The sequence below is a fragment of the Anastrepha obliqua genome, chromosome 3 (genome assembly GCF_027943255.1).
Source record: "Anastrepha obliqua isolate idAnaObli1 chromosome 3, idAnaObli1_1.0, whole genome shotgun sequence".
NCBI lineage: Eukaryota > Metazoa > Arthropoda > Insecta > Diptera > Tephritidae > Anastrepha > Anastrepha obliqua.
The window spans coordinates 71214971-71223216 of NC_072894.1; positions in this window are offsets into that span (position 1 = coordinate 71214971).

An 8246-nucleotide genomic window follows, 5' to 3' on the forward strand; every position below is an offset into this window, starting at 1 on the left:
GATTCTTCAAATGTAATATACCCAAAGGGTTAATGTACCCACTCTCTGTCTTTGGATGCGCTTTAAATTATGCTAAATAAGTTTTACATATTTACAATAATTAGCACTGCTAACATGTCATTTCCTGTAAGACCAGACATTTCCTGTAGACAAGTTGAGTTAATTCCGTTCTGATAGAGTGCTTACGAGCTTTGGCTTAACAAAAATTATATGGGGATTTGAGCAACTAAATGCGATTTTTAACTGTAGTTGAGTGTAAACATTAGTTAAGGTTCGTTGAAAATAGGCTAGAAGAAATTAATGGCCTTCAGCAATACTTGTGAACAAATTTTAACCAAGTAAATAATCGTGCATAAATTTTCAGCATATACGTACCAGGTACTTGGAAAAAAAATTTTACAGGAATATGCGGCCTTATAGATATAGTGTATAACTTTATACGTTAACCAACAACACAACTATTATTTAAAAATTTCTAAGACAGATACACATTGAAAATTCCAAAATTAGTCGAGATTAACTAGCTACCTACGAGCTAGTTAGTGGCTTGTTGTGATATAGTATAGGGTTTCCCAATAACAGGTGTTAGGTGTTAAACAGGAGAGATGATTAACAATTTTTTATGGCCGGAATTGGATGGTATTGATCTGGGCAACGTTTATTTTCAACAAGACGGCGCTACGTGCTACACAAGCAACGAAACCATTGATCTTTTACAGGAAAAGTTTCCGGGCCGTGTTATCTCTCGAAAAGGTGATCACAATTGGCCACCGAGATCTTTTTTCTTTGGAGCCATGTGAAAATGAAGATCTGCGCCAACAGCCCAGGATTGGTTCAATACCTCAAAGATGGAATTCGTGAGGCTATCGAGGACATAGGGCAGTCACTTTCCAATTCGGTTATGGAAAATTTCATGAAAAGGATATTGCCCTGTAAGTGTGGTCGGGGTGATCATTTGCTTGATGTTATTTTCCACTATTAACGACATACCTTCCTCTTTATAATGTAATAAACATCCGATCATTTATACTACAATAAAAAATAGAATTTTTCTTTGAACATCAAAATAACACCTCTGTTTTGAAAACCTTATGTATGTATTTAAAAAAAAAAATTTCGTGGACTTTAAACTTTTGATTTTTAGCTTATTAAGGGGTTAGGAGTGGACAGATTTAAAAAAAAATTGGATTTTTTTTTCATTTTCTTAAAAATCTTAAAAATATTGTGTGAAAATTTTAAGTCAATCCAAAAAATACTTTCCGCTCGGGTGTTCCGGAGCGGATAGGAGAACTTTAAATGCGTTTTTCTCAAAACTATGTTTTTTGAACTGGTGATCACTGTAACTTAAAAACCGCTAGGTAGATTTCAGTAACATGTTTACTGCTTTTGAAAAACATAAAAAACTCGTGCCTGATCTTTTGTTTTCAAAAATTTCGATTTTTTGATTAATTAATTGTCGTTTTTTTCGAAAATTTGGAAAATATTTCCTGAGGCCCCGATATTGTTAATTTAGAAAAAATAAAGTTTCGATCTAGCACAAGATTATCTATTAATAGAACTAATTTCTCTTATCCGGTTGATTTTAGATAAATCTCCAAGGACTTGTGATGATCACCGCAAGGGACTTCTGGAGAAACGGGCTCCACACAAACAGCGATAACATTTACAATTATTACTTTTTTTTAGAATTTTGCCTAAGTCAAGTCGAAAAAAATAGTAAAATAAAGCAATTGACTAGAAAAAAAAAAAAATTATTGAAAATCATAATTTTTTCGGGTCTCTGACTACTCCTAACCTCTTAATTAATCAGCGTTTTTTCTCGCAAAGAAAGTCACACATTTTATAAGCGTTGTTTTAGTTAATACTATTTTCTACTGTTGAAAATATTAAAAGTTTTAGGTTATGGTCTTTCCATCAGGTGTTTGAGTATATATATTAGAAGAAATTAAGAAATATTAGTACGTGAAAATGTACGTGCTTAGCTTTCAGGTATTCGCTTGATCGAACGAAAGTAATATTTAATCACTACACAGATTTACGTGTGTGTGTGTTTTTTTTGCTTTTTGATATGACACTGGTTTCGGATGCACTTTCTGCGCAAAACGCGATTCTTGTGTTTAAAAGTTATTGTTGTGGAATGTGAATTGATTAGAGCATAGGTCGAAGTCTCAAGCTCGATTGGGAAAAGTTGGGTTTGTTATATAAAACACGCTTTCGTGGATTTTTACCCCGCATTTATTTCAAAATTATGACGTGACGGGCACTTTTGGATCCCAGAATTGTATTCAGCGCACAAAAATTCATCGGAAACCAGTCTCACTCTAAAAAAAAGTGAATTTCGATTACTTTTATGATCTATTGGTGCCGTATGCCACGAGTAGTGTGCTCGATATTGGTTTCCAAGGCTTCAATATGTGTTGGTTGGGAAAAATATCCCTTGTTGGATGATTGGCCGGCCCTCGCTGCTGATTTTCATTTCTGATCATTAAGTTTAGGGCTAAAAGTTTTATGAATAGCAGAATTCAGAAAGAGATCATAGTTAAGATGCCCGAAATCGCATGATTTTGGCGGCCACCATTACTGGAGCACTTATTTTATTTTTCAGATTATTTTGATGCACTTTTGGTGCATTGCACCTCATTGAATTTCTTCTTCTTAATTGGCGCTATAACCGCTTACGCGATTTTGGCCGAGTTTAACAAAGCGCGCCAGTCGCTTCTTTCTCGTGCTAACCGGCGCCAATTGGACACACCAAGTGAAGCGCAGTCCTTCTCCACCTGATCTTTCCAACGCAGAGGAGGACTTGCTCTTCCTCTGCTACCACCAACTGGTACCGCATCAAATACTTTCGGAGCGTTTGCATCCATTCGGACGACATGACCCAGCCAGCGTAGCCGCTGGATCTTTATTCGCTGCGCTATGTCTATGTCGTTGAAAAGCTAATACAGCTCATCGTTCCATCGCCTGCGACATTCGGCGCTGCCAACATGTAAAGGTCCAAAAATCTTGCACAGAATCTTTCTCTCAAACACTCCAAGCGTCGCTTCACCGGATGTTGTCATCGTCCAAGCTCATAAAGCTTTAATAAATTAAGATTTCATTAAGTCGCTGGCGCACATTTCATAAAAACAATCTGTGTTGGTGGTTGGGGACTTAAGCACTACTTGTGGGTTACCATCGTACACAAGGGATAAATTTGTTATTGCCATGCAAAAGTGAGACTTAATCCTCCACAAATTCGTGCGTACTCCAATATTCGATGTATGTATGTCATTACCAAGAATCTAATCCGATCTGCAATTGATTCATTTATCTAATTTTTTGCTATTACCTGATTACTTTATCAGCTCCCTTAGAGAGATATGTTAAAAGGTTATTATGACAGTTCGCCATGTGATGAGTTGCGTTTAATTTACGATTTTTGGTGGCATGTAATGTTATGTTCTTGGCAATTCACACGTTGAACATCATTTTCTCTGTCTTCTATTTCAATATGCAATTAAGACATTTTCAACCAAAAATAGTCAGCACAATTTTTAAAACGCAATTTAAATCCTCAACTGTTTTGCTGTGAATGACACTAGTGAAAATGAATGAAATGAACTAGAATGCAGTGAATTTGCAAACTGTTTTATCGATCGGGAAAGAGAATACCCCAGCATTTCTAAATTCGATTTGCATTCGCCCTGGCAAGTAGCCAGTGTTTACCAGATTAGGTATGATTTTCGATGACTTGTGAACCGTTTTTACTAAATGCTGATTTGGAATGAAATAAATTTCTACGTTTTCTAAATCCTTCGAGAAGCAAGGTTATAAAAAGGATTTTTTATTAATTTTAATAGATCCTAAAAACTGCTAACATCAATAAGTCCATGGTGAATTAGCGCATAACATAATTTTTGGGGTCCAGCTCTATTTTCTTATTGCTGGATTTATTAATCGAAAAAACTGTTGTTGCATACCCTATGATCAAAAAGTACCGGAAAGGTGATGTTGACTGTTTGCTTCGATTGTCAGGGCGTAGTGCACCATGAGTACCTTCCATCGGGCCAGATAGTCAATAAAGAATATTATTTAACAGTTTTGAAGCGTTTGAGAGATGCTGTACGTCGCAAACGGCCGGAAATGTGAGCAAACAATTCTTGGATTTTGCATGATGATAACGCGTCATCGCACCGAGCCTAAATTGTGCTGGCACCGCATTTACCTGATATGACCCCGTGCGACTTCCTTTTGTTTCCCAAGTTGAAGTTACCACTTCGTGGAAGGAGATTTCAGTCGAGAGAGGAGATCAAAGAGAATGCGAAAAAGAAGCTGAAGGCCATCACTTCGTCGGCCTACCAGGGGTGCATGGAGAACTGGGGTAAACGTTGGCACATGTGTGTTGCTTCAGACGGGTCATATTTTGAAGGATATAAAATAAATTTTTTACATTCCCAATACTTTCTGATCATAGGGTATATCGGCCTGGTTGCATCAACGGCCAATTAGTTTCTTCGAAAATGTGTCTTTTTTGGAGTTTATACTTTGCGGCAACAAGCACAATCCGTGAGTGGAGTGCTACTTTATTGCTATTTAGCCTGATATGTAAAAAATGAACCAGATAAAATTGTAATAGAGTGTGAATTTTTAGTATTTGTCGCGTCAGTTAACACATGGGCTGAAAAGTCCCGGGCCTAACACATGGATGGCACTAGTTTTATTGCATTCAGCTATTTTTCAGTTAGTAGTACCCTTAAAAAGACAGCTGTTAAAATTTCTTGATATTCTATTTATTAGTTCGTGAGTTATTGTGCTAAGAGAGACGCTACTTTTGTTATTTTCAAAACAACGGATCAAAAAGAGTTTCGCGTTTTAATTTTACATCGTTCAAGCAAAGCATTGCCTTAAAAAGTATTATGGGGACTCCGCTCCATCAGAAACAACAATAAATCGATGGTTTGCTGACTTCAAACGTGGTCGTAGAGACGCCGATGATGCACAACACGGGGCTCGTTCAAATGAGGCGGTAACACCAGAAAACATAAAAAAACTCCACAAAATCGTTTTGAATGATCGAAAAGTGAAGTTGCGTGAATTAGCTTACATCGTAAGGATATCAAAAGAATGTTGACTTTATATCGCCTGAGCATTTGACTATGAGAAACCTCTGTTCAAACTGGGTGCCACGTGTGCTCACTGTTTTGTTTCATCAATAACGCACCGTGTCACAAATCAATCAAAATATTGGCAAAACTACACGAATTGAACTTCCAGTTGATCCCATATCCGCCGTATTCGCCAGATTTGGCTATCAGCGATTACTGGCTGTTCGCAGACCTAAAAAAATGCTCGGTGGTAAGAAACTTTGCTTGAGTCAAGAGGTTATCGCTGAAACTGGGCCCTATTTTGTGATAAAAGATAAATCGTTCTACAAAAGTGGTATTGAAATGTTAGAGCGGCGGTGGAATGATTGCGTTGTTCGTGATGGAAATTACGTTGATGAAAAAGGTAATTTTGAACAACCAAAAAACCTGTTTTCTTTGTATGGTCCTGTGCAGTCCATGTGCTTTTTCATACATAACCCTCCTTGTATGTATAATTTATGAAACCAAAAAGGCAAAGAAAAAACTGAACTTTTAAATTCAAATCAGTGTGTAGGGTGTTGGAGTACGATTCGAGTTACTTTTTATGCCTTTTCTTACTTTTACAGTATGCAGAAAAATAAGCATTCACAACGTACCTTTACTGAACAAATCGCCTAACGATTAAAACTGATTTTTTTTTACTTTATCTTTTGAAATTATGACAGTCTTGATGCAAACGAGCGACATTTGCTCGAAATAATATCTGCGAATTTTAACAAAACAATGCAAATCGGCTTAACTCATTATATGTCGAAAGTACTAATTGCTGGCCTATAATTTGATTTCTTTTTATTTAAAAATAAAAGTTAAATTTAAATATTAAAAATATTTATGACACATAAAAGAGACGTTAAGCAAAAACTGTTACAGTGAATAAAGCTTTTTGATAATGAAAAGTTCACATATGTATACAGCATTTTGATTACACGGTGCAACACTGAAAATACACCTGACAAATTACACACTGTAGGTTGTTTATATGGTCGAATAATGCATAAAAATATTTTTGTTATTTTTGTTGTACCCTCCAATTTTTATTTATTTATAAAAAAACCGTTTTTTCAGACTTTGCGCGGTAATCTACGGATATCTCGGTCATTTTTTCACCGATTTTCAATATTTTATATGTTTTGAAAATGATATTGTCAGACCTTTCAAATGATGTACAACAAGTAATTATTCAAACTAGTAAGTTCTGATTTTTATTTGATTAAACCTGGAGAAAGTGTTTTTTTTATCTTTTTTTTAACTTTAACAATTTTTTATTGCATAATTTTACAACAAAATTAAAGATGTTTGTTAATATTCTTTGAGTGCATTTATTAACGAAGAAATTAATGTATTACTTTTAATAATCGGACAAAAATTGCGTAAACTACGTTAGTTTTTCGTTAATAGAAAATATGGTTTCGTAGCAGTTAGCACTTCGGGATACTTTATACTGTTACGTGTTTTGAAGCGCTGACCTTGAAGGTTGGTTTGGCAAAAGTAGCAGTCTTCTGGTCTGTGAATGACTTGATGATGCCAAACCATTGGGCTCGAAAATGGCAAACGATCTTGAGATTTCCACTTTTTAGTGATATGGAGCACGTGGAACATATATATTCTGGTTCATACCAGCGACTTTTACTATAATTGCGCTCAAAGTGAAGATTGTATGCTTCAACCACGATAGTATTTGTTTTTAATTCACGGCGATGTTGTTTATCAACAAATAAACCGCAAACGTAGCAGAAATTATTGCGTTTGTCACACATCTTTAACTAACTTATAAACAATTTTAACAAAAAAACACACTTGAGAAAAACGCGATTTTGGAAGAAGGAGATAAAAAGGCACTGCCAACCAAAGACTGGTCTAATAGCTGTTTCAGACTAAGGTGCGTTTCATAACTATAGGACACATAACATGAATATTTAATCTTTACTCCAAAAATATGTAGGTACTCTGTAAAAATAAATGAATATATGGAATAATACCGTTATTCTTCTTAGTATCAATAAACAACAACTTTTCATCGTGGTGTTTTTGTGTTTGTTTGTACCGTTACTTTGAGCACGAGTCAGAGCAATTCGTTACTACTTTTGCCGTTTCATAACTATAGAACGCATTAGGAATTGAAGCTTTAAAGTGCATTTATGTGTTCGCTGAGTACAACTTTTAATTTAAATCGTTTTTTAAGTAAATAAATATCAATATGCCACGCGGTTCAAAACTTACCGAATTAGAGAGAGGTAAAATTACTGCGTGGGAGGAGGGTCTCTGCGCCTCAGAAATCGCGCGAAAATTATGTCGCAAAATTATGTAGAAACACGTTTGTAATTTATGATAAATTGTCATTGTTAAACATTTATTGTCAATACATAAAGAATGCAGTGATTTTTCCAAGTAAATAATCATTAAAGACAAAAATTATGGCTCCACAAATGGATAGATATTCAAAGCATTTTTTTCTATTTACGGAAAACTAGCGTAGTTTACGCAATTTTTGTCCGATTATTAAAAGTAATACATTAATTTCTTCGTTAATAAATGCACTCAAAGAATATTAACAAACATCTTTAATTTTGTTGTAAAATTGTGCAATAAAAAATTGTTAAAGTTAAAAAAATGATAAAAAAACACTTTCTCCAGGTTTAATCAAATAAAAATCAGAACTAACTAGTTTGAATAATTACTTGTTGTACATCATTTGAAAGGTCTGACAATATCATTTTCAAAACATATAAAATATTGAAAATCGGTGAAAAAATGACCGAGATATCCGTAGATTACCGCGCAAAGTCTGAATAAATAAAAATTGGAGGGTGCTACAAAAATAACAAAAAAATTTTTATGCATTATTCGACCATATAAACAACCTACAGTGTGTAATATGTCAGGTGTATTTCGTTTTTTTTTTTTTTGTAGCACTGTGTTATTAATACACACACAAATGGGGCATATAAAGTTTAAGTTATAGAATTTGGAAATATTAAAAAAGAATTATATGTGTTTTTCTTTTATAAACATTTTTCAACGAATAATCTAGAAATTTTTTGGTATCGCGAATTTATTCTCTTTGATGTTTTGTTAATTCACTTCTTACAAACCAAAAATAAAAATAAATAAAAAGCAATG